Source organism: Alexandromys fortis, unplaced genomic scaffold (genome assembly GCF_014885135.2).
Source record: "Alexandromys fortis isolate MF-2015 unplaced genomic scaffold, M_Fortis_MF-2015_v1.1 scaffold_51, whole genome shotgun sequence".
In the NCBI taxonomy this organism is placed as follows: Eukaryota; Metazoa; Chordata; class Mammalia; order Rodentia; family Cricetidae; genus Alexandromys; species Alexandromys fortis.
In genome coordinates this window covers 9252157-9279241 of record NW_026067925.1, presented here as the reverse complement: position 1 = coordinate 9279241, position 27085 = coordinate 9252157, and the positions used below count along the sequence as shown (strand labels likewise).

Here is a 27085-nt window from a genome sequence, read left to right as displayed (position 1 = left end):
AGGCGAATCTCTGACTTCAGGGCTAGCCTGGTCTACAAGAGCAAGTTCTATAATAGCCAGAACTACTCAGAAAAGTAAAGCAAAACAAACAAAAAATAGGTCTAGACTAATCAGGAGAAGCCAGCAGCCAGGGAACCATGGGCCAAGCACCATCTTTTCACCAGGGCAGGTGTCTGCCCCTCCCCCCAATCACCCGAAGCCCATGGTGGAGCTGGGCCTAGAGACCTATCTCACAGCCCGATGCTCAGGGCTTCCTCTTTGGGTCTACCAGCTGGCAGTGACCACCTCCTAACATGGTGGGCTCTGAGGGAGAAGGGCAGTCCATGGTCCTCTAGACTGGCTCTCCCAGTAACCAGTGAGGACCTAAGTGTCCTGTGCCCCAACTGACAAGTTGGTTTATGTGCAGTCCCAGCTTTTTTGGCTCATGGTGACAGATAGCATGAGCCAGGGCTTCTGTGCTCAGGGAGTGAGCATGGACTCCCAGGCAAAGCTCACAATGAAAGTGACCGGCAGAAGAACCACTTGCTTCCCCAGGGGTCACTGTCAGCCTTGGGCCTAGCATGTCGCTTACCTGAGGGCTCTCAGTCCCTCCAGCCACTGCCCTTCCCTGTCCACTTTCCTGGACTGCAGAGAAATTCAGCAGTTAAAGCTGACCCCAGACTTAGAAAAGGGGCGGGACAAGAGGCAGGAGACGCCGCATAGAGAGCCACCTACCTGCCTCTGCCTCTTGGGTGCTGGAATTAAAGGTGTGCTTCACCACATCAAACCATCATCATCATCGTCATCATCATTATTATTAATCATCATCATCATTTTAGTGTGTGTGTTTCTGATTTTCTGAGATAGGGTTTCTCTGTGTAGCCCTGCCTGTCCTGGAACTCACTCTGTAGCCCAGACTGGCTTTGAACTCACAGAGATCCGCCTGCCTCTGCTTCCTCTCCAGGTCTTTGTAAAGAGCATTTTGTGAGGCTGGAGAGATGGCTCAGCTGTTAAAAGCACTTGATGCTCTTCCAAAAGACCTGGCTCAGTTCCAGAGAGAGAGAGAGGGGGGGGGAGGGACGGAGGGAGGGAGAGAGNGGCCGGCCAGGGTTATATGGTAAGACCTTGGAGGGAGTGAGAGAGGGAGGGAGGGAGGGAGGGAGGGAAGGAGGGAGGGAGGGAGGGAGGGAGGGAGGGAGGGGGGGGGGGGGGGGGGGGGGGGGGGGGGGAGGGACGGAGGGAGGGAGAGAGAGAGAGAGAGAGAGAGAGAGAGAGAGAGAGAGAGAGAGAGAGAGGGAGAGAATTTATTATATTGAAAGCAAAAGTAAAAGAGAAACTAGCAAGTGGTAGATAATAAAAGCCCATCAAAGCAGCATCCCACAGAAGTGCCGGAGAACTCCTGATGAAACAGTCATGATGGTGTCCCGACTGGCAGACTCCCGGATGAGCTTCTGGCCTTGTTCCCACTGCAGCCATCTTTATGGGATAAACAGTACAAACTGGAGTTGGAAACAGTCTTCCCCCTAGCTGTTCTCAGGGAAGCAGATGCTTTAACCTCCCGAGCTGTCTGCTCTTTTCTTTCTCCCTGTGACAGATTGGGGCAGGAGGTGCTATCGAAGCTGTACCTGTGGCCCTGGAGACTCCAGCTAACATCTGCCTGCTGCCAGGCTGGGGTGCAGAGAGTCCCACTAGTGTAGGGTTGCCAGAAGCTGTAAAGCGAATGCAGGAGCTGTGGGACTGGGTGGCACATGCATGTCATGCCTGCTATTCAGGAAGCTGCAGTGTGAACGGATCCCCTGAGCCCAGGAGTTCAGGCCAGCCTAGAAAATATAACGCAACTTTGTCTCTTAAAGCAAAGAAACAGGGGCTGGAGAGATGGCTCAGCAGAGAAGAGGACTTGATGCTCTTGCACAGGACCCAAGTTTGCTTCCCAGCATCCACAAAGCAGCTCACAAAAGTCTGTAATTCCAACCCTAGGGTCCCCATCACCCTCTCCTGGTTTCCACAGGCAGTAGACATACATATATGTGGGCAAAACACCAATACACATAAAATAAAAATAAATAAATCTTGGGGCTGAAGAGATGGCTCCATGGTTAAGAGCACTGACTGCTTTTCCAGAGGACCTGGGTTCAATTCCCAGCACCCACATGGCTGCTCACAACTGACTTTAACTCCAGGATCCAACATCTTCACGCAGAAATACATACAGGAAAAACACTAATGCACATAAAATAAAAATAAATAAATCTTGTTTAACCTAATAAAAAGTAAATGTCAGGACTACACAGAGTAAACCCTATCTTAAACAAAACAAAACAAACAAAGAAAATGGTTAATTAGAAATTTCATTTGGGCCGAAGGTGTAGATCAGTGGGAAAGCCCGATGCATCTAGCATGTGTGAGGTCCTGAGCTCACGTCCGGTTACCAAAATCTAAAATCAAGACAAAGCAAAGCTGCCCAAATGCCCAGCTATATTTAAATTTCAGATTGACAGCAAATAATTTTAGAGTAAAAATTATTTTATTGAAAATATTGCATGGAGTACGCCTATACACAAAAGTGACTTGTTCATCTGTTGAGAAGTGGCCAAGAAGAAGCTCTCTGGAGAGGACTTCAGACAGAGCTGAACACCATCAGGGGACAGATGGGAAAAGTTGTGAGGGAACAGCGGGTGTCCTGTGGGCCTGAGGCACCACTGAGCCCCGTGGGGATGTTACAAGGGAAAGTATTGGCCCAGGATACCCCAAGACCAAATTCTCAGCACAAAGATTTATTTGCCAAGAGGGACAAAGGACAGAGATAAGAGACAGAGACAGGAGACAGAGGAGAAGGGAGAAGGGGAAAGGGGGCAGGGACATTTGTCCTCGCGGTACAAAGGATTGCCTCTGGATAGAGACGTGGCACAGAGGCAAATGGCGATTTATAAAGGTACAAGGGGAAACCCTGTGTTAGGATGAGGGGTTTCATTTTATTTGGACACATTAATCAGGATACACGAAGGGGGCTTCTGATTGCTGGACTTCGATACTTTGACAGCTGGACCTTAGTAGTCAGTTTCAGGAGAAGGAAGTGGCCAAATAAGGGAACAGGCCTTGGTGCGTAGCTTTAGGAATGTAGTCTAACCGCTTGTAGCAAGACAGAGGAAAGGGAGGGAGGCGCAAGGCCTGCCAGAGTTATGCTCGCCGGGCCTAGGCTGGCCAGAGTCCCCTCAAGTGTAGCCATGTTAAAAATGCAGATTCTGGGCCCTCTTCTAGGTGGGTGACAGAGGGAGCCTAGGACCGGCCACAGCTCTGCAGCTCTGGGTGAGTAGACACCAGGTTTGAGGCCCTGCAGGCTGAGGTGCCTGCGTCCTGTCTGTGAATTCCTGGGGCGGCAGCAGTGAAGCAGCCAGCTTGTCTTGGTCATGCCCAATAGGAGCCACCTTAGAGACCCTGAGTAATGTCCCCAGCGCCTGGGACCAGGCTTCCGTTCACTGGCAGAGCCTCCGACCTACCTGTTTCTCCAAGGCCATGGTGAAGTTGAAATGAACTGGAAGGAGGTGTTGTTCACTGGACAACTACCACCACCACCTCCTTTTCGGTGGTTGTTGTTTTGAGACGGGACCTCACTACATAGCTCTGGTTGTCTTGGCACTCACTGTGTAGATGAGACAGGCCTGGAACTCACAGAGATCCACCTGCCTCTGTCTGCTGAGTGCTGGGATTAAAGGTGTGTGCCGTCACACTAGGCATAGGACTTTCTTGCCTGACCTGTGTGGAGCTTGACATGTAGTGATAACGCCTGTCTCAGGGCTCTTCCTGTCATGCTGGGGTTTGAACTCAGGGCCTCACATGAGCTAAATGAGTACTCTACCATCCCATCGAGCTATGAGCCATAGCCCCTCCTGTCAGCACAAGGGTCTCTTGCAGGAGGATTGGCTGTCCAGACAGGCATTGTCTCCCACATCCAGTTAAATCTAGCACTAGCCTGCGAGGAATCAGCAGCTCTTCCTTCTCAGGGATTCCTCCCACTCAGTGCTTTCCTGGGAACCCCTGGGGTGCAGAGCTTATACTCCCCACTACAGTGGCCTCAGGCTATGTCCAGGGACCCCTCACTGTCCTCTACCCTGGGGGTGAGGTGGGGACAGAATCTATGGACCTGTGCAAAGCCCAGATCGTTGTCCCAAGGGCAGTGTGACACTATGTCAGGAAGCAGGCATCCCTGAACACTCCAGCAGAGAAAGCCTCTCCCTGCTGGACCACAGACAGCCCCGCTGACTGACATCCCTGCCAGACGCTATTCTTTCCTGCCCAGAGGCTCTCAAAGCACGTCTTTCCAGCCTTCCTGCCCACCCCAAAACCTGTCTGGGAAACACAAAGGCATGTCTATCCTCAGGGCTAGGAGAAGGGGCTGGCTACCCCCTCACTCCAGCTCTGGTATCCACAGATAACTCTGTTCAGCTGACTAGCATCAAAAGAGGTGCGCGGGTCAGGAAAACAGTGCCCGAGGGCTGGCAATCCAAAGCCAGGTGGCACTCCAGGCTCACCCTGGGACCTGGCAAAGCCCTTTCAGGTCCGGGCCAGTCTAGCATTGCCACATCCTGTTTTCTGTCCCACTCAGCCGCACTCACTTGGGTCTCACTTCCCTCCTACTTGGGCTCTAGGAAGAGTGCTGCAAATAGCCAGCTTATGCAGAGCTGCCTGGCAGGTGCGGTGCGGAGCCAGGGGTCATGTTGGTCTGGGCCTTCTGTCACAAAGCCAGTGACCCGGGCTTTGTGCCACCTCCAAGTAAGCTGGTCTCGCACGGCGGCGGCGACTCTTCTGGAATTCCCTTGCTGAGATGACACCCGAGGTGCCCCCGGTTGGTGCCTCCAATGGTATCACATACCCCACCATACCAAAGGAACGGACCCACTTCCCCCATTGGTTCCTGCACTGAACACCAGGAGCCTTTACCCAGGAGACATGAACCATCTGGGCCTCTGCTCTCTTCCTCTGAGAATCTGGGCCTTCCCTGCCAGTTTAAGAGTTGTGGGAAGGAAATTCCCTACCAACCTGGGTCCTAGGAGAGTATCAGAGTGAGTGGGGCCTGGGTTCCAAGTCTCTCTGGGCTGCTACCTGAGAACCCGGTTAGGACAGATTTGGAAAGTGCTTCCCAGAGGTAGGCACCTCAGTCTGGGGGCCAGACTTTCTGTCCCTGCCCCCCCCCCCCAGCACCCTCTATTGTATGAACCACACTGTGCGCTGTGGCAGAGCCTCTGCACCTATAGGCAACCCTCATCTCAACCCCTGTGGTGATGGCAACTCTTCGCCCCTGCCCCCTCGGTCCCACTCACTCTTGACGCTGAGATCCGAGGGTACCCAGAGGCCTGGGGGGCTGGGCAATTCTCCAAACAGTGGAGCTCAGAGGAAGGGCCCAGCATCCACCTCAGCTTTGAGATGCTTGTTGCCTGGTGTGAGGGCCCAGGGGGCCTGAGACACTGAGATCTGGGTTGGCTGTGGGTACAGGGAGAGCGCAGGAGAACACAGCCACTCCACTCGGGTGCCTGGCAGAACTCACCAGACCATCTGCTCCTAGAAAGGAGGGCGGGAATGCTCTGCCAGGAGAAGTTCTTTAGGGCAGGGCTTAAACTTTCTTTGCTGGCTACCCCTTGGATGCCACCCTAGCTACATAGACATGAAACGTGTAACCAATCAAACATTTACAGGAAATAATTCATAAATAATTTTAAAGCAATTCTTAGGTATACATATAATTTTTAGTTATTGATATAATGTTATCATTTATTAAAGATGAAAGCAAATTTGCATAGCAGTGAGTTGGATGCAATTATTTATATTTACATAGCAAATATGGCATATTTTATACCATAGGACATGGAATGGCTTCAGTGGTTTTCAGGAGTGACAGAATTATAATTGTCAGTGCTGAGGACACGAATTCACATAAATGTTGAGTACAAAATAGCTGAAATATGTTCAGAGCCATCTCAGAAATTGTCTTAAATTCTGTCTCAGTCTCCAGCCACAAGTCACTGAATAGTTTTCTTTTGATGAAGCTCAAGTCAGCAGCTCAAACAGGGATTTTTAAAATCAAATATTCTTACACAATCCGACCCAGAAATGTATTCCTGTGACACATGCTGAGGAACGACAGCGGGAAAATATTGAAAGCTTTTGTTTTCCCTAATTAAACCTCAGTGCTTTTGTAAGAACAGAAAACTTTGTAAGTACAGTAGAAACACTGCAGTTTCTTCCGTAGCAGTTTCAGAGCTGAGCCGAAGGGTTGCAGGCAGCACGCATTGCTGTGTGGCACCAGAGCAGGCACAGTGCACACTGCGCATGTCAGAACCAAGGCTGCCGGGAAGTCACACTCCGCAACTCGGGTGAAGACGTCCCGAAATGCCGGGGTGATTAGACCTTTACTTCTGAATTAATGCTTGCTCTGTTGCCACCCACAGTTTGAAAAGCTGGGCTTCGGGAATTTTGTTTGTTTGTTTTGGTCTATCTTTGGTCCTCCATTGGACTTAAAGAGTTTTGTGCTCTTAGTAAAGCCCACCATCCTCTGGAGGCCTTACAGCCCTAGTTGGCCTCAGATGGCCTCTGCCTGCTGCCTGCCCTCCAGATCCCAGCAAATATCAGACAGGGAAGAGGAACAAACGCAGAAAACGAAAGGGGCCTGAGGAGAATCCAGCGCGTCTTTCTCGCTGAGAGACTAGAAACCTCAACACACTGGGAGCCCAAAGTCCCTACGGAGCTAATGTGAGTTTCCCTAAAGACAGCTCAAGCCAGAACATTCCACAGCGGGAATGAACTATGTTTCCCTGAGACCCAGAATGTTTACATGCGGAACATTCCTCGGTGTGGTTGAGGAGAGTACAGCCAGAAGCGTCTGGAAGAGTTCAGAGCAGAGAGAGAGAGAGCAGGAGACCAGACTTGGGCAGTAGACTGAACTGGGCCATGAGAGGGGGCGTGGGGAGGGTGAGAGAGGAAGAGAAGAGAGAGGGCAAGCAGACTAAGAGAGGAGCTGAGGAACAAGAGAAGAAGCAAGAGAGCACAAGGCCAAAGTAGCGGGGTGTTGTGGGAAAGAGAAGCTTCGGAGAAAGGAAGCAAAGGTCTGGAAAGGTTTAGGTAGGGAACAGGGGCGACAGAAGTCAGGACTCTGTTACTCAGTGTCTCAGCCTTTGGGGGGTCACATATCAGATATCCTGCATATCAGATATTTACATTATGGTTCATAACAGTAGCAAAATTACAATTATGGAGTAGCAACGAAATAATTTAATGATTGGGGGTCACCACAATGTGAGGAACTGTATTAAAGGGTCACAGGATTAGGAAGGTTGAGAATCATGGGTTTATAGCCAAACTATACAGGTTGTGTTACTATGGTTTTTGATATGTTAATAGGTACCTCAGGTAGCCATCTGTCCTGAGTTCCTTTATGACCTAATACAGTCTTGAGATTTACTGCATCTGCATTCCTCTCCCGCCCTTAACTCTTAAACAGCACAGCTCAGAAACCACTGTAGGAAACCCTTTAAGGTTAAAAAAATAAGCCAGCTCTTATATTTTTACCTAATTTAAAGACTTTACTTCGATTTTAAGTTTTGTTTAATCTTTAAAACTTGGAGATTACAACTCTGAGAACATAACTTAGAAGCTTAGGAAAAATACCTAAGCATAAACCAGGTGCACAGACACAGAATTTAATTCTAGTACTCTGACCAGCCGGGGTCAGTACGTACATACCTGGAGTGGCATTTCATTTCTGTCTTAATAAATCAAGCTTACCTGCAGACCAGAAAAGCAAGCAGCCAGCCACTGGCTCTTACCTCGACCTCAGTCCGAAAATGGGGATCCTGCCTCCAGGAATCCTCAGAATGAGACTGAGAGCTGTCCCCTCCATTTTATAGTCCTCTCCAGTTCTGGGATTAAGGGCAAGCACCACTACCACCTGTGTGGTAGTTTCTATGGTTTCTGTGGCAAGCTAGTGTGGCTACTGGGATTAAAGGTGTGTGTCATTGCTGCCTGGTCTGTAAGGCTGGCCGGTGTGGCTGCTTTACTTTTCTGATCTTCAGACAAGCTTTATTTATTAAAATACAAGTAAAGTGTCACTACACATACATGCACACATACATGTATGTATATGTATATATTTATAGAAACTCAAATGTGATTCTCCAGAATTCTGTGGAACTCTCTGGGGAATATGTATGACTCACTATGCTTAATAAAGAATTTATTTTGCTACTAACTTTACTTCACACTGGATCATCCTGAAGTTGTTTTCTGTGTTGTAGTCAAGGGCCCAAGAGTGGCAGTCCTCAAGGGAACAGAAGAGAGCTCCCAAGGCTGCTGAGGACAGCTGTTGGGCTGTCTCCTTGTCCCTGTAGACCTGTGAAGAAAAAAGGGAGGTCAGGTCTTCCTCTCCAAAGGCAGTCCCATCCCCCCAGGTCAGCTGCAGGCAGGGGCAGCTGGAAGCAGAGGCAAGTAGCCGAAGGTCAGGTGGAGTGATGTCTGAGCTGTGGCAAGGCAGGGGCAGTGGTATCTGCCAGTAGTAAGGGAAATGGCCCACCCTTCCACCTTCTAGCCATTGGGGCAGTAGGGCTTGGAAGGCTGCTTGCTCTTGGGTGCTGGAGATCTAAGCCAGGCCCCTGCGCACACCAGCGCATCCATGGCTGAGTGGCCCGCAGCCCCGGGTTTGGCTCTCTGGACTAAATCTGTGCTGTGGTACTGGCTTGGGCTGGTCATGACAGGTAAAGAAATGTGAGGTGGAGGCCCTGATTCTGCCTGGCGTGGAGGGAGCTGGCTACACAGTGCTCGGGCATTGACCCAGCAACTACTGACCTAGAACAGATGACCTTTGAAGGTGGGCAGGGTCACAGTCATGTGCAGGAGGTGGCCCCAAGGGTGTAATTAATGCTCACTGATTTATTGGTTTCTTTGGTCTGTTCTGTCTTCAGCCAAAACACATCTTCCGAGAGGACTGAGAGTTCTACCCCTGTCTGATCCTCTCTGTGCTTGGAGCTGGGAGAAGGTTTTGTTGTCGTTGTTGCTGCTTGGCTTTTCGAGACAGGGTTTCTCTCTGTAGACCAGGCTGGCCTTGAACTCGCAAAGATCTGCCTGCTTCTGCCTCCTGAGTGCTGGGATTAAAGGCATGAGCCTCCACTGTCAGTTGTGGTTTGTGTGTTTTTGTTTGTTTGTTTGTTTTGATTTAGCATCATGTCAGAAGTGCGCGTGAAGTAAAACTCTTCACCCCGTGTCTGGGAAGCTAAAGAGAGAGAAGAGGGGCTGAGGTCCTACAATCTCCTTTAAGGATACACCCCAAATGACCTTGAGAGATGTCCTGACTCTTAAAGGTTCCATCGCCTCCCAACAGCACATAGCTGGGGTGCCTGTAACACAAGGGGATCCTGGAGACACTCAAACCAACAGCCTGATGCTGCTAACTGTAGCTCCTGATTCTGACTCTTGGTAGCTGTTGAGCTAGGTAAATGGCAGTGTTTGTGGAGGGTGCCAGAGGCACAGAGATGCCAAACAGTTCGAGCAGGTGCGTTTCCCAGAATGCAGGTGTGACGCCCGCGCCTCTAGCAGCTTCCCTGTTCTTGTCTGCAAAGGTAGCAGCATTGGTCTTTGCACTGAGGGCTTGCCAGATGGCAGAGGCTATGCCAGGTGTGTGAGTTCCTTCCCTCTCGTCTCTGCCAAGATCGAGCCTTACTAGGTAGGGGCTACCATCACCCACTCTGCTGATGGGGTGTTGTGGCACCTAGAAACCTTCTCCATAGTCATATGGCTGCCTGATAAGGGCCAAGACTGTCAGAACTATGGCTCTAGAAGTGATGCTTTTGACTAACAGGGGAACCCTTCCTTCAAGAAAGTAGCTGGTGGATTCTGCTTCTAAAACACACCCAAATGTGCTCTCTAGGTGGCTGAAATTAGAACCTGCTTTTTTTTTTTTTTTTTTGGTGTGTATGTGTGCAGTGCTATGGGGTGGGCAGGATTTCACACAGGCTCACAGGCTGTGGGCCACAGAGTAATACCACTACTGTAGCATGAATTCTAATTGGTTTTAACAATAAAAACTCAGAAAAAAATAAAAAAATAAATAAATAACAATAAAAACTCAGAGTCAGCTATCAAGGGGTGAAAGCTGAAGGATCAGAGAAGCAGAATGGCAGCCACTAGAGTTCTTACCTCTACCACTGCTCAGACCAAAGGGGCGATCCTGTCTCTACAAATCCTTAGATTGCACCTGAGCTCCTGTCTCCTCCTGCCTTATCTTCCTCTCTCCTGTCTCCATCTCCCTGGTGCTGGGATTAAAGGAGTGAGCTACCACCTCCTGACTCTGATTATCTTTGAGTGAAGCCCAGGGTGGCCTTGAACTCACAGAGATCCTGTCTCTGTCTCCCAAATGCTGGGATTAAAGGTGTGTGCCACCACTGTCTGGCCTCTGTGGCTAACTAGTGGCTTAGCTCTGCACTCTGACTTTCAGGCAGGCTTTATTTGTTAGATCACAGACAAAATATCACTACATACCAGTCCAGAGAGAGAGGGAGGGAGAGAAAGATATAAAGGTCAGAGGGCATCTTGAGGGAGTCTATTCCTTCCTACCATGTGGATTCTGGGGACCAAACTTGGCTTGTGAGGCTTGGTACTGAGCCTCCCCACCAGCTTTGTGACCACATAGTACCATTAAGCATGTTTAGATGGCCGTGCAGCCTTATCAGTCCCTGCCTCCCAAACACTTTCCTCTTTCCAGATGGAAACTCACATCTGTTAGACACTTTTCCCTTCATTTGTCCCCCAGACCTGACAACCATTCATCCAGTTTTCTTCCTTTACAGACCTGGAAACTCTAGGTGTCTGAGGCAAGCGAAACAATGCTGTGTTTGTTCTTTTGTGTCTGCCTTGTTTAACATTATCCTCAAAGTTCATGTATTGTAGCATGTGTTGGAATTCTTTCCTCTTTGAGACTGGGTCTGGCTATGTTGCCCAATAGGTCCTCAAACTTAAAATCCTCCTGCCTCAGCCTCTCAAGTGCTGGGATTAGAGGCATGTGATACCATATCACTAGAATTCCTTCCTACCGAAGGGTGAGTAATATTCCATTGTGGAAATGGCACCCTTTGGTTATCCACTCATCTCAGTGGGTACTTGGGCTGCTCTAGTGTTTTGTAAATAAGGCACCATAAGTGTGTAGTAAAAAGCAGATTTCTATGTACTGATGAAGGAAAGAAACCATTCGTGGAAGAAGTAGGGAGGTACTTAGAGATTTCACAGTCTCTTCAATCTGGGAAGTGTGGAGAGAAGGACAGCTGGTCACTCCTCTGTTGCTTCTTTGATTTATCAGTTTTCACCCCCCAATACCTGACTCCTGAGTCTTTATTGATAATAAAAACAACTTAGATTAAAAACAACATTTGGCACCCAATGTGGGGATGTTTAAAATTCTTTGCAGCAAGATCTTACACTGGTATCTTTTAACAGGTTAATGGGGTGGGACAATTCTGTATTCTGTAAATTATGTTTTAAATAATGCTGATTGACCAGTAGCCAGGCAGGAAGTATAGATGGGACAACCAGATAGGAAGTAGAGGCGGGGCAAGGAAAACAAGGAGAATTCTGGGAAGGAGGAAGCCCATTCCTCCACAGTCCTGTCCAGACACCAAAGAAGCAGGATGTGTCCTGCCCTGCTGAAAAAGGTACCGAGCCATGTGGCTAGCATAGATAAGAATAATGGATTAATGTAAGTTAAAAGAGTTAATAAGAAGCCTGAGCTAATGGGCCAATCAGTTTATTATTAATGTAGACTTTCTGTGTAATTTCTTTGGGATTTACTGGCTGTGGGAACTGGGCAGTACAGAAACCACAACAAACAGGCCCTCATGTTACAGGTTAAGAATTATTTTAAGTGGGTACTGTGAAGACAAATTTTTCTCTATCCTGTTCATGTAAAAATATAGTAAAAAAGCAGTCTTTTAAACTCAGTCACTATAGTATATATTCCTTAGGTAATAAGGAAAGCAAGGGAATTACAGGCCATAAAAAGCCCATTGGGTGGATCACCTTATTTATGGCTCTCAGATCTGTTATCATTCTCCAGTTTCCAGATTTCTTTTTAAAACAAATATAGGAGAATTCTAAGGACTTATCATTTCTTCAATATGTTGAGCATTTAGCTGCTCCTGGACAAGGTGGTCTAGTATCTGTAATTTTTCTGATGTCAAAGGCTCTTGTCCCACCCACACAGCTTTGTCAGTTAACCATTTTAAAAGTCTGGCAGTGATAACTTTGAAAGCTGTTGTGTTCTGCATAGGTACAACCTGAACAGTTGGGGACTATTCTTAGTAATACCTTTTAATATTTCTCTCGGAAATATTCTTTATTTTATGGTTTGTTTCTGAGATTGGAGGAATGTTAATCTGTGTTTTCCATTGTTATAACAAATCACATTCTCATAAATTCATTGCTATGTTAGTTACATATGGTTTTAATTTTCCTACCTGTCCTTCTGGCCCTATACATTCTACCAACCTTTGTCGATTGCGTTGGGTGGGTCACTGAGTCTAGGGGTTTGTAACCCACCCTGCAATCAGTTACTCCAGGGTCATGGAGGGGCGCTACCTGGAAGAGAATGGGCTAGGAAATAAGGAGAAGGCCATGCTAAGTTTGTCACAGCCTCCGTTTATTAGGGTCCTGGTTGCTGTTTATATAGCCCCTGGATGAGGGCTTGGGGGGCAGGGCACAGGATCTCGCCGCATGGTCCCGGTCAAGTAGGCCAGGAGGTTACATTCGGTCAGGTAGGCCACGAAGTCATGAGTTGCCACACCTAGTTCCCTGGATAGCTGGAATGTGAGGCGGGTTCCGCTAACAGATAGCTCTCAATTAACAGCTTAATTGGGTGTGGGGCAGGTTTTGTCAATAGAACGATTCTTAACATAATTATGGGTGTGGGGTTCTCTGCAGACTCCCCAGAGTGATGGTTCCTGTAATGATTTTTAGGAGGGAAATGGCTCCTCACAAACCTTGTACTTTGTTTTACCTGAGATAAAGTTCCAGTCCGTAGAAACTGAATATTATTCTTCTGAAGAGGTCAATCTGGATGCCAAGATTTTAGTGAAAGTGTTGTTACATCTGCACCTGTATCTACCAAACCTTCAACTACAATGCCATTTATTTGTATTTTTAGCTTTTATGTTTGTCAAATAGTTGTTTTATTGTCTCTACTGAATTTTTATTTACTCTACTGTAACTGTTCTGTCCTTGATCACATCTAGAGCAGTATGATTTTTTTATATTTATTTATTATGTATCCAGTATTCTCAGTATTCTGTCTGCATATATGTCTGCAGGCCAGAAGAGGGCACCAGATCTCATTACAGATGGTTGTGAGCCACCATGTGGTTGCTGGGAATTGAACTCAGGACCTTTGGAAGAGCAGGCAGTGCTCTTAACCGCTGAGCCATCTCTCCAGCCCCTGAGCAGTATGTTTTTTGACAGCAGGCATTAAGTCTTTTAATTGTTCTGTGGATGAGTTTCTCTAATGCTGACAGGGAATGGTTGAACCAAATTTGATACTAGGGCCTGTAAGAGGCCCCCTAAGAAATCTCCCAATAGCAAAGGGTTACCTTTCCTGTCTCTTGTTGGTCTGCATTCATTAGTCCAGTGTTGACCTTTGCCATTCCTTCTGCATACTCCAGAAGACTGGGGCTTTCTATTTGGATTATCTCTAGAAAAAAATGTTTCTCTGAATGCCTTGCCTACAATCCCTTTTCAGATGGCATTGCTTACTACAATCAAACTTCCAACCTTTTGGTTTTTCTTAAAATTTTTAGAAATCCCTTCTATCCAAGTAGCATCATCAGTGTGAGATCCAGTATCAGCTGTATTTCTAATCCATCCATATATTGATGCTAATCTTGCCTGTAAAGACTTAATTACCCTTTCAAATTCTGAATTAACATTTTCAAAAGCCAAAGATTCAAATAATATTTGTCTAACTTCTGGGTCTGATGCATTCTATTTACAACTGAAATTAGTCTTTGTAAAAAAAAAATCAGTAAATAGCCAGGTGGTGGTAGAGCATGCCTTTAATCCCAGCACTCGGGAGGCAGAGGCAGGCAGATTTCTGTGAGTTCAAGGCCAGCCTGGTCTACAAGAGCTAGTTCCAGGACAGGCACCAAAGCTACAGAAAAACCCTGCCATGAAAAAAGAAAAAAAATCAGTAAATGCTTCTTTTGGGCACTGTATAATTTTAGTAAACAACTCAGATATCTTTCCTGATTCTTCAATCCTGTTCCAGGCATTCAAAGCTGCTAGATGACATAGGGCCAAGGAATGATCATCAAATCCAAGCTGTCTTTGCAAATCAGCATATTGGCCTTTACCAAGAAACTGCTCTTGGGAAATATCAATAACCCTAGCCATAACCCTAGCCCTATTTCATTGTTTCATGACCCTAGCTTTCTCTCTCCACCATTAAGAAATGCAGGTTAGTAGTTAGTCAACTGTAACAATTATATAGTCATGTCAGGTATGTTTCCAAGGTCAAACAGAGATATATTTTAGATTGATAGTCTTCAAACACTTGAACACTGGAATCAACAGATTATGGCATTTAGGATGTTTTAATAACATACATCTTTTCATGATAGTAAGACATATCTGCTTCAAATGGTGGGCATCAAAGAACCTCCGTATGGAGTTTGCTTTCATTGTGACAGTTAGTCACTAGGCAAGAAACCGCCCTTATCTCAACTGCTGACAATATGCTGTCCAAATTGGAAAAGCAGGACACAAAAGAAGGCAACTGCCAAAATTTGCCATGACAAGGTAGGACAGTCCTTCAAAATTCCTGTTTCATAGAAAAGTTTGTCAGATATTCTAGGCCTGGAAGATGAAGATGGATGCCCCAATGCTGCAGAGTAACCTTGAACTACTGTGCAGGTAGCTACCTGTCTTTGTCATTTCTATAGTTTTGGAAGTTGCTTACTCTGCACTTCCTGTTTACTCAGGTAATATATCCTTCTCAGGTCTCTGATGGGGGTTGAAGACAAGATAGAAATGCCATCTTCTTTGTTACCAAATTCAGAAAAGAAACTTACCAAAGAGATGTAAAATTTATAAGATTGAAAGATATTAAGGCTTAAGTTGTTTATCTAAGAAAACGTTTCAAAGTCTAAAAAGATATATATTTTTTTTTCTGTAAGAGCTTTCTTTTCATTGTTGTTGCTTTTCTAGACAGGGTTTCTCTGTAGCTTTGGTGCCTGTCCCAGAACTAGCTCTTGTAGACCAGGCTGGCCTCGAAGTCACAGAGATCCGCCTGCCTCTGCCTCCCGAGTGCTGGGATTAAAGGCGTGCGCCACCACCACCCGGCCTAAAAAGATAATACAAGTTATGATAGAAAGTAGTTTAAGTATAAAACATTGGACTTCACCAGGATATGATAGACAATAGAGTATTTTCTCTAAATTTGCCAAGTACAAATGGACTGAACACTGTGAATGTAATTCTTGATAATTGTTCTCGTTGTGTATAGTTTTACTTTGTTAGAGTTAAAAACTTTTCCTTTTTATTTAGTCAAAAGGGGGAAATGTTGTGGGATATTTGATTGCACTGTAACAACCCAAGATTGTGTTAATAAAGTTAACCTTGAATCGGGGGTAGTGCCAGCAGTTAGCTGACCAGAATTAGTCATAGAGAAGCTAGGAATACAGACAGAGAAGACACACAGGAAGGAGTATGGAGGGACTTAGTGATTTCCCTGTCTCTTCAATCTGGGAAGTGTGGAGAGGACAGCTGTTTGCTCCTCTGCCGCTTCTTTTTTTTTCTTCTTCTTTTTTTTTATTTTTATTTTATTTTTTTTTTTTATTTTCGAGACAGGGTTTCTCCGTAGCTTTTGGTTCCTTTCCTGGAACTAGCTCTTGTAGACCAGGCTGGCCTCAAACTCACAGAGATCCGCCTGCCTCTGCCTCCCCAGTGCTGGGATTAAAGGCATGCGCCACCACCGCCCAGCCTCTGCCGCTTCTTTAATCTATTAAGTTTTACCCCAATATCTAATTCGTGAGTCTTACTGATAATAGAACAACCTAGATAAAAACATCCCCCTGAAAGCCCTGGCTCTGTAATGGCAACCCCAGTGAAGAGGGTTGGTCACAGTGAGCCCCGTCCTGATGTCTAGGAGCCAGAGAAGGTCTATGTACCCAGATTGGGGTTCCCAGAGAACCCCAAGCTGTCTATACTGGCAACTGTATCCTGGACCAGTTAGGGGCCATAGCTTCTCTTGGCCCCTGATGTGGCTGGGCCAAGTGTTCCTAATTCCAGGGGCTGTAGCACTCAGAAAGTTTCCTCTGCTTCCTTTCTTGGTGTCCTGTTTTGTTTTCTGTTTGCCGAAAACCGTCTCCAGCATGTGGGGACACAAAGGGAGGTGGGGTCTGAGGATTTCTGGCAGGCATAATTCCTAGAAAAAACTTTTTAACTTTGAAGGTTTTAGGCGAACCAACCTGTCCCAACAGAGGCATCTCGAGAATGAGTCTCCAAATGATGGCTAAGTTTGTTGGGCATCCCAACTTTCAGGAGGTAGAGGCAGGAGGACCATGAAGTGCCAGCTAGGGTTACTTAGTTACACTCTATTTTTTGTTGTTCTTGTTTTTGTTTTTTGAGACAGGGTTTCTCTGTCTGTAGCCCTGGCTGTCCTGGAACTCACGCTGTAGATCAGGCTGGCCTCAAACTCACAGAAATCCACTTGCCTCTGCCTCCCAAGTGCTGAGATTAAAGGCGTGTGCCACCACCGCCTGGCTATGAGACCCTATTTTAAAAGACCTAAACTAGAACAAATAAAAAATGATCAGATTCCAATGTCCCCTATAGGAGCAGGAACTACCAGGAGGAGCTACAAATGGCTGCTCCCTTACAGGGAGAGTCTTATCTGTACTTGCCCTTCAGAGGGTGTCACCAAAATGACGTCCTTGTGAAGAAAGGGCAGCAGGTCACCCAGAGGTCCCTTAGAGTGCAATCTAGACTAGAGTCTGAACTGATTAATTCCTTATGCCCTGCAATCACCGCTCTGGGGCTAGGGAGGAAACCGAGAACAAACAAACATGAGATGCCATGGTTCCTACCCTGAAAGACTGAGCAGTAGACAAGAGGTGTGTGTGTGTGTGTATGTGTGTATGCATGTGTGTATGTGTGTTTGTGTATATGTGTGTATGTGTGTGTATGTATGTGTGTATGCATGTGTGTGTGTTTATGTGTGTTTGTGTGTGTATGTGTGTATATGTGTATGTGTGTATGCATGTGTGTGTGTGTGTGTGTATGTGTGTGTGTATCTGTCTTCCTACCTGGTAGAAAGTGCTATAATGGAGATAAAAGGAAGTGGGACTGGATTGCATTGTAATTCTTTAAATTTTTATTTCATTTTAAATTACATGTATGCCCATGCATTCGTATGTACACTTTGAGTATAGGTACCTTTGGAGACCAGCAGAGGGCATCAGATCCTCTGGAGTTGGCGGAGTTGCAGGTGGTTGTGAAACACTTGACGTGGGTTCGATGCAAGAGTAGTATCTTTGTTGGTGCTCTATTGCTGCGAAGAGACACCATGACCAAGGCAAACCTTATAAAGTATTTAACTGGGTGCTGGCTTACAGTTTCAGATTTTCAGCCCATTATCATCGTGACAGGGTACAGGCAGGCATGGTGCTGGGGCAGTAGCTAAGAGCCACATCCTGACTGGGCCTAGCACTTTTGAAACCTCAGAGCCCATCCCCAGACACTTCCTCCAACAACACCACACCTATTTCAAATCCGTCTCAAACAGTGCCACTCCCTGATGACTGAACATTCAAATATATGAGCCTATGGGGGCATTCTTATTCAAACCACCACAGACAGCATGTGTTCTTAACTCCTGAGCTATTTCTGCAGTCCAAATTGTAATTTTTAAATTTTATTTATTTATTTATTTATTTATTTATTTATTTATTTATTTATTTTTGAGACAGAGTTTCTCTGTGTAGCTTCGGAGCCTGTCCTTGTTGGACTCTGGCGTCCAAACACCGAGAAGGAGTCGCCCCCAGAGACCATCTCATACACCATAGCCGATGTAAAAGCATGAGGATTTTATTAATTTTGTCATGACAGGGTCCCCCAGCATTCGGGAAGCCAAGGGACCTCGAATAGCGGGTACAGTCTACTTTTAAAGGGGCCACAGAAGCAAGGGGGGTTGTTCTTTGACTATTCTGATTGGCTTATTTGAAAGGGCTAATACCAATAATTGACTGGAGAGCTGTTGCCAGATCAGATGAGGTAAGAGGTCATTTTGACCTCGTTTCCCAGGGGACAGAACCAAAGCATATGTATATGGGTAATTGTTCAGGAACTGAGTACGTGCAAGTGTAGCTGTTAGGTCCTTGGTTCCCAGGGGAGGAGGGGAAGCACTATGGCACAGAGGCTGAGAGGATTCAGAATTGTCAAAAATGGCTTCAGGATTGTCTTAAAGTCTTACATCCTAGAACTTGTTCTGTAGACCAGGCAGGCCTCGAACTCACAGAGATCTGCCTGAGTGCTCAAATTAAAGGCATGTGCCATCACCTGCTGACTAATCTGAGGAAGAGAGGGACCATTAAAGTATTTGGGAAGTAGTTTGCTAGAGAAAGCAGCCAGAAGGACACCACGTTGCTTAACACTAGGTGAGCAGGGAGGACAGTGGCAGAGAGGAGGGTCTGTTGAGTGGAAAGGCTGAGAAGATGCTGCAGGGTGTATGCAGTACTGGAGGGTTTCAAGCAGACAGTCAATCATTCTTTGGCTGCAGGGAAGGCAGCCTGCAGTGTGAGGGCAGAAGCAGGGGGCTGGTTAGGAGGCCGTGGTCTTGAATCTTGTCAATGGGACTAGATAAGAAACACCAAGGTGGGCAGAAGAGATGGCTCAGAGGTTAAAAGTGCTGGCTGCTCTTCCAGAGGTCCTAAGTTCAATTCTCAGCAACCACGTGGTGGCTCACAGCCATCTGTAATGAGATCTGGTGCCCTCTTCTGGCGTGGTCTGGGTGTGTCTGTGAGGTATCCAGAGAGGGGTATTACCTCCTGGGGGCTCTGGCCTAATCAAGAGACTAATCTCTTGGGTCACAGACCTTACCAGGAAGGTGAGAGGCAGGAGTGGGGCAGCTGGAGGAAGTGGGTCATTGGGTGTGTGTCCTGGGAGGCCGTATCTTGTGGCAACCTCTTCCGGTTTGCCCTCTTTCCTCCTTGAGTTGCACCATGGTGATCCACCATGATAGAACAAAACTTCCAGAAACGTCAGTACAGCTCTTTCCTCCCGTAAGTGTTTCTCATCCAGAGAGGAGAAAGGGTAACAGGGCGGCTGTAACAATACTCCAGGAAAGAAACCGAAGTGTGTGGCCGAGGGGCACTGCAGGTGGCATCAGAATCAGCACCGCCCCTGGGAGGCCATGCTTGCCTCTGACTCCATCAGTGGCCATTTGTCCACTACACGGCCTCAGACGATGGAGCGTGGGCTGCACATTGTCTAGGTTTCTCATCATCTTGCCTCCCATTTCCCCAGCTAGGTGAGAGCCATCTTTATTAAGGTAGAACGTGCTGTGAACTGGAGGCAAGGCTGAGCCTCTGGTTCCTGCAGAAGCTGCAGTTCAGACAGGGCACTGCCCTGTAGCTTTGGTCACAGAGCAAGGGTCACATGGTCCTCTGCAAGCTCCTCTGTCTCATAAGCCCAAAGAAAGCTAGTCACCTGGACACCAGAGGAAACAAACTGCACAAGTTTCTTACTTTCCTGTGTAGCGTGGTGACACTGTAGCTACTCTCCTGGGACACCTGCTGCCTCTGGCCAGGGCCTGCCCTGTCCTGCTCCCAGACCCAACTCTCTGGGCCCTTGACCTGGGACAGGAGGAGTCCCTTTCTTTTCTGCTGTGTGTGGATACCTGGCCTGACCTCCACAGTTCATCTTGGGCGCTGGCTTCTACTACCACCGTGTTGTGCCTGTCCCCAGCATGCTTCACTCTCAGATAACGGCCCTCAAGTTTTAGGCTGCTCCAGTGGGACAAACTGAGGAGCGTGCAGACTCTGACCTGGTTCCACAGTGTGAACCAGCTCTGAACCTGATTTGTTTGTTTGTTTGTTTGTTTTGTTTTGTTTTCAAGACAGGGTTTCTCTGTAGCTTTGAAGCCTTTCCTGGGAAGGCTCCAAAACCACAGAGAAACCCTGTCTCGAAAAACCAAAAAAAAAAAAAAAAAAAAAAAATTATGAAGCCTTTCCTGGAACTAGCTCTTGTAGACCAAGCTGGCCTTGAACTTAGAGACCCACCTGCCTCTGCCTCCCAAGTACTGGGACTAAAGGTGTGAGCCACCACCGCCCAGCTAGAGCCTGATGCTTAGGGCAGGAAGAACATTCAGACCGCAGGGTTTGCAGAGGTAGAGTTTGGGCAGAGTAGCCCAGTTGCTCAGACCCCATTCCCCAGGTGCTCTGAAGGGTGGTAGGTAGAAGAAAGTAGGCTTGGGACAGAAAGGTGTGCTTGAGGGAAACCAGTAACTCACCCCAGCCCTGCCTCCGTCTCCCATGCAGGAGTGCAGACTCTCAGAGGGAAGAATGGCTCTGACCCACCTTGTGAGCCTAGCAGGTGTGGGGTGGGTGCTAGGAGCAGGAGGCCTTTGACTTTTCTGCTTAAGGAGTTTCCCTGCAGGATAGAATGTTTCTCTTGCAGAGGAAACTGTTATACAACAGTTCATGCCAGAGCCCGAGGCACCACCGAGGGCATCTACATGAGGAGGCATGAAGGCAGGGGACTTGGTCAGCTTGGGCAGCTGACATTCGTGAGTCACCAAAAGCCCAGGCCTGAGAGGGCTGCCCGTCTCCTTCCCTGGCTCTGACGCCTTTCCTTTTCAGAAGGCCATCAAGCTGAGGACAGTGGGATTGGAGGTTCTATGTTTTCGCACAGGAGAGGCAGGTGGAGCCACAGCAGGAACAAAATGCAAGGCTCTGAGAGAGTGTGTCAGCCAGCCAGCCAGAGAGTCGGGAGGGAAAAGGTTCTATATACTGCTAAGTCATAGGGACCCTCATATTGCTAGGTCATAGCCAATGTTTTAGTCAGGATGCCAGCACAGGAGGCTTTGGGACCCCCACAGTGGTAGGGAATGCCCCAGTTGAGTTTACACAGGGGTGACCAACCTCTGGGAGAGACACACAGCCACTGTGTGATGACCACCTCTCCAAGGTCCCTCAGGCTGAGCTAAAGCATTGCTGTTTGTGTAAGAGGTGAGGGACAAAAGCTATTCCTGCTAAATTCCTGAAAAGTCGAGAGGTGGATGTCTGAGAAGGATGCTTCCATTAGACCTGAGTTGCTGAAGAACATTTTGTCCTAGAGACACAGTGGGAAATCTGTCGTGTTCCCAGAGCCGGGAGTAGGGTCACCATTCCACCGGCGTTTTGAATGCTGGTTGCTGTAGAAACAAAGAACAATCATTATGGCTCAGAATCGCTGCATCAGAGGAAGGGGGTCAGCCTGACCAGTTGTGACCACCCCTGCTTCGCTTCGCTGAGTCCTGCGATCAGCTCTGAATCAGCCACTAATTTGGGTTTAAGATTCCAGGGAGACAGAGGCCACAGCAGTAGAGGCTGGAGCCAGCCTAAGGCAGGCGCATTGGGATGGAGTGGAGGGGACAGTGGGATGCCAGGGATGTGTCTCCTTGACTGTCATCCTGGGCCCTTTGCTCCGGGCAGTCGCCTAGGAATAGCAGCTGTGGCCCTCCTGTCCTCCTCTATGGGTCCCTGACTTCATTCAGGTCCGAGTGCTGCCCCCTGCTCTGTACCTCTTGTGGCCCCGTTTCATTCTCCCACTGGACCATGGCTGGACTCTAGGGGTGTCTGGCACAGGGAGAAGGGTCCTGAATGGATGAGCGTCAGCGAGCCAAGGGTTCCCCTGGGGCTTTCGCTGCTCCAGCCTGAAATCAGGAGAGAATGGGTAGGCGCGAGGCAGAGGAAGTTTTCCTTTAATCTTCCCAAGGGGATGTCTGTTGTATCCTGCCTGGGAAGGGGAGTTTCCGCAGTCTCCAGCAGGGTGCGCTACTCCCAAAAAACATACTGCACCGGTGTCTGTCCAAACAAGAATCCGGCTGGCCAGGCACTAAGTGGATAAAGGCACTTGACGCATACCTGCTGACCCGAGTTTGATCCCTGGGATCCGCATAATGGAAAAAGAGAATTGGATCCTGTAAGTTATCCTTTCGTGGGCTGTGGCTTGCATCTCCCCCTTCACCGTTACAATAGAAAAGCTAATGTATAAAACAGGAATCTGGGACTGTGGCCCCGTGGGGGATGAGTGGGATCTGTTCAGGCCAGGCTGGGACTTGCTCGCCAGCGCCTGCGCCCAGTTCTCCCCTTGGAATTCCCTCTTGCGCCAAGTTCAGGGATGAAGAGTCCCTGTGGATATAGGCATTGTCCCCGTAATACCGTGTTTGGCTCATTCGTGCAAACCGTAGGGATAAAGGGGCCTTGTGTTTATTGTCACTGGCTAGACTCAGCAATATGGCTGGCCTGCCCCAACCCACTGGGAACGCCACCTCCTGGCATTCTCCTGAAGCACTGTCCCTCGCCCTGCTCTGGGCTCTGGGTTAGCCCTTTAGAAGAGTGTGGGTGTAGATTTTAATATCCCAGAACGCTAATTAAGATCAAAGCGACTATGAAGTTCACCCTGGGGACCTGGGGCCTGGAAGGGGCTTTTAGAGACTCCTTTGCCAGCAGTGTGGCGCCAATTTCCACCAGGCTTTTCAGAGGGCTCGCCCACACCACGTGACAGCTTGGGGAGGCGCCATACCAAGGAATTTAGTTAATAGCGACTATCTCCAAAGGTTCCCCTAGCTCCAGTCATCTTCACTTGCTGAGCCAGGCAGTGGCAAGGGCAGGATCTGGACCCACAGGGGCTGGAGGGAGGAGTGTGGACCCTCGATGGTCTCAGTAATCTTCACTCTAACTGGGTTCTCAGGACACTTCTGAGGTGACCACCATAGGGTTGTAGATAGGAGACTCCATCCCGCTAAACTCCAAGGAGCTGTGTTTTCTGTCTGTGGTTTCTATATTCTACCAGGGGCTCTTAGTTTCTTTTTCTTTTTTTCCAGAGACAGGGTTTCTCTTTGTAGTCCTGGCTGTCCTGGAACTCACTCTATAGACCAGGCTGGGCTCGGCTTCACAGAGCTTGGCCTGCCTCTGCCTCTTGAACACTGGGATTGAAGGCGTATGCCCCTACTGCCCGACTTAAGTTTCTTGCTCAAACATTTTTCTTTCTGGCTGTCTTGTAAGCAGTGTGCCATGGCTTGTGGCTTCAGATGAGCACATTCTCCTTTTTATGATTAATCCGACTCTTTTAATTGGCATATGGAGAATGGGTGGCTGAACCTGATTTGTGGGACCACAGGTTGTGAACCCCAAGTTTGGTAGCACTGCTGATCAGAGCTATTTTTCAGTCATGGGAAACCATTAAGGGGAGCTGCCTGTCTTTAAGAGAGGCAAAGTAGAGCTAGGGACATAGCTCAATCAGTAAAGTGCTTGTCTGGCATTCTCAAAGTCCTGGGTTCAAATGCTCAGCATAGAGTCAACTGGGTGCCGCAGGTCACACCTCTGGAGGCAGAGGCAGAAGGATCAGAAGTTCAGGGTTCAAAGTCACCCTGGATTCTGTGAGACCCTGTGGGGGTGTCGGGTTTCACTCTTTGTTGTTGTTGTTATGTTTTGTCTTTTTTTTTTTTTCATTGTTAGTTTTTGAGACAGGGTCCCATTGGAGACAGGCTGGCCTCAAACTCACAGCAATCTTCTTGCTGTGGTCTCTTAGGTGCTGGGATCAAGCCGGTCTGACCAAAGTACAGTCTTGCATATACTCGCTGACTGTTCCATTTCACTGACCAAGTTGTATTTGGGGGAAATTTCCCAAAATTGAATGGTTTCACCAGTTACCAGGGCCTGGGTGTTTGCTGTGGAGGACAAAAGGCACACCCCTCTACCAGTCAGGGCTCTATCTGCCCTCAGCTTGGCACATCGACCCTGTAAGAGCAGCTTCCTGATACTCATATTGCAACACAAACAAAACCGCAGAGGTTATAACTTCTGTTATAACTTCTGAACCACCAAGTGGGGTCGAGCCCCACCCACTTCCTGCTCCCGTGCAGCAGTGCAGCAACTGCCGTTTGCTTCAGGATGTGAGGTCAAAAGCAGGTCCAAACAATAGCGAGGCCCCACCCCAGCCCTGCTAACCAGCCGGAGTGATCCTGGCATCTAAAGGAATTGCTCTAAGGCCAGCCCAGCTAGTTTTACAACCTCTGGACCTGTGGTTCTCCTCCTTCCTAATGCCGTGACCCTTTAACACAGTTCCTCATGTTGTGGTGACCCCAACCATAGAATTATTTCTGTTGCTGTTTCATAACTGTAGTTTTGCTACTGTTATGAATTGTAATGTAAATATCTGGGCTCTCCTGTGGCCTTAGGGAACCCCTGTCAAATGGGTCCATTCAGCAGTGTAACCTAGAGGTGAAGCAAAGGCCTCAGGTTTGATCCCCGCATGAAAAGACACACACACACACACACACACACACACACGCTAAAACAAACAATGTAGTCTGTACTTATGCACGACAATGTCAACTCGTCATCTATTGTGTTTATTTCTTTGGTGGTTTAGACCACAGCCTCCTAAACTGGGCATTGTTACTCCAAAGAGATTTGACAAGCAGAAGGCCACAACACACAGCTGTAATCCCAGCCCCGGGGAGGCCCAGACAGGAAGATCCCTGGGGCTTCCTCGCCAGCTGGTCTTGCAGAATCTGTGGGTTACTGGTTCAGTGAGAGACACGTCTCAAGAACATAAAGTGGTGAGTGACAGGGGAGTACTCGATGTAGTTCATAGGTTATGAGTGTTTTACCCACATGTGTGTATGTGCAGCCTGTGCGTGCCCAGCGTCCACGGAGGTCAGAAGAGGACATCAGATCCCCTGGAACTGGAGTTATAGATGGTCGGGGCCATGTCAGTACTGGAAATTGAACCTAGAGCCTCAGCCAGAAAAGTGCCTTTAACCTCTGAGCCATCTCTCTAGCCTTAAATTCTTTTATTAATGAGATTAAGAACCCCAAGACGGGACCTCAGTTTTCCCAGTAACATCAGGTGTCATCTACACTGGTACTAATGGGGCACTAACACTAGCGAGTTAAAGTGTGTGTGTGTGTGTGTGTGTGTGTGTGTGTGTGTGTGAGAGAGAGAGAGAGAGAGAGAGACAGACAGACAGACAGACAGACACATACACACACACAGAGTTTGATCCTAGGCCCCTCATGTTGGAAGCAGAGAACTGACTGTAAAAGCTGTCTCGACTGTCACGTGTGCTGTCGTATGCATGTGATTATGTACATGCACATGCACGCACATACACATACATACTAAATAAAAAAATGAAATAAAAGAATTTAAGAATGAATTCAAAGGGAAGCCCAAGGGCAATTTTGAGTTTAAAGGAAATGTCCCAGGAAGTTCAGCTGTGACTCTCAGCTGCTTCCCAGACACAGGGAAGGGAAGAAGGGACGCAGACACAGGGCAGACGAGCAGCCACGTACCCGGAAGAGGGGCCTAGGGAAAGAAGCCCAAAATAGCAGAGAAGCTGGAAGTGTTGAGAAAGCATCTTTAGAAAAGAGGTAGGAAAGCCCAGCGGTGGTGGCTCACTCCTTTAATCCCAGCACTCGGGCGGCAAGCGGATCTCTCTGAGTTCAAGGCCAGCCTGGTCTACAAGAGCTAATTCTGGGACAGGCTCCAAAGCTACAGAGAGACCCTGTCTCGAAAAAAAAAAAAAAAAAAAAAAGAAAGAAAGAAAACCCAGAAAGAAAAAAAGAAAAGGAAAGGAGGTAGAAGAAAAGGAAAAGTTAATAAACTTTTGAATAAAGCAGAGACGGGTCGAACTTACTAAGCTACATGGCTACATTCTGTAAAAGACTCACTGGGGAGTGGGAATCCTGCAAAGTAACACAGTATACTAAATCATCTCATTAAAGGAATAGTGATTCCACCTGCTGCTTTACCATGCTTGGCTTAAAGCGAACTCACCTCCCTAAGGATGGTCCCTTAGCCAACTGAGCAGCTAACCAAGCCCAACTGAAGTGTTAGTCCCTGCCCAGGGCAGAGAGGTCTCACTGGGAGCAGAGTTTGTTCTCTTCACCAAAGGGAGTTTTTCCTTTTTCTTTTCTTTTGTTTTGTTTAGAGACAGGGTCTCACTACATAGCCTTGCCTGACTTGGAACTCCCTATGTAGACCAAGCTGCCCTGGAACTGACAGAGATTTGCCGTTCTGGTCTCTCCAGAGCTGGGATTAAAGGCATGGCCACCACACCCAGCCTCTAAGAAGTTTCTCTTTAAGGAGCCTTTATTGGTACCCTAACACTGTGATGTATGGCTGTAGTGATGAGTCAGATAGGTTACATCTTGGGGTAATAAGGCCACTCTTGATGAAAGCATGTGTCTCAAGACACACGGGTAGATAGTCCATGGGGAGCTGAAGCAGGCCGGATAAGTCTGGCATCTCTGCCTTCCTATTGTGTCTCGGTTCCCTTTGTCACCTTCATCTTGGGGTCAGATTTCTGCTTAGCTCTGCGTGTGGGTGTGTTTGTCATTTAAGAAATGTTTACTTAAGGGGTTGGGTGATGAATCAGTGGTTAAGAGCACTGGCTGCACCTACAGAGGACCTGGGTTCAATCCCCAGCACCTATATGGCCACTCACAGCCATCTGTAACTCCAGTTCTAGATCTGAAGCCTTCTGGCCTCTGCCTGTGCCAGGCACATATACATGCAGGCAAATCACCCATACATACAAAATAAAATGATTTCTTAAAAAGTTAGAAACATTTGCCTAAAACTGAAATACAAAATAATCTTTCTCCCTTTTCAAGGCTGTGGATATTTAAGCAAGGTAACTAAGACAATGGTCCCTACAGGCCAGCGGAGCCCCCTACAGGTCAGCGGAATCCCCTACAGGCCAGCGGAGCCCCTACAGGTCAGCGGAATCCCCTACAGGCCAGCGGAGCCCCCTACAGGTCAGCGGAATCCCCTACAGGTCAGCGGAGCCCCCTACAGGTCAGCGGAATCCCCTACA

The 27085-nt window shown here is 47.8% G+C and overlaps 1 protein-coding gene across 1 annotated transcript in view; it reads left to right on the top strand.

The window, feature by feature from the left end:
* Nucleotides 1-6343: 6343 nt before the first annotated feature.
* Nucleotides 6344-27085, top strand: part of Lbr (lamin B receptor) — a 57450-nt gene continuing 36708 nt past the window's right edge. Inside the window, exon 1 of the mRNA XM_050143040.1 lies at nt 6344-6723. The gene's annotated coding sequence lies outside the window, so the exon portion shown is untranslated. The remainder of the gene's footprint in view (nt 6724-27085) is intronic.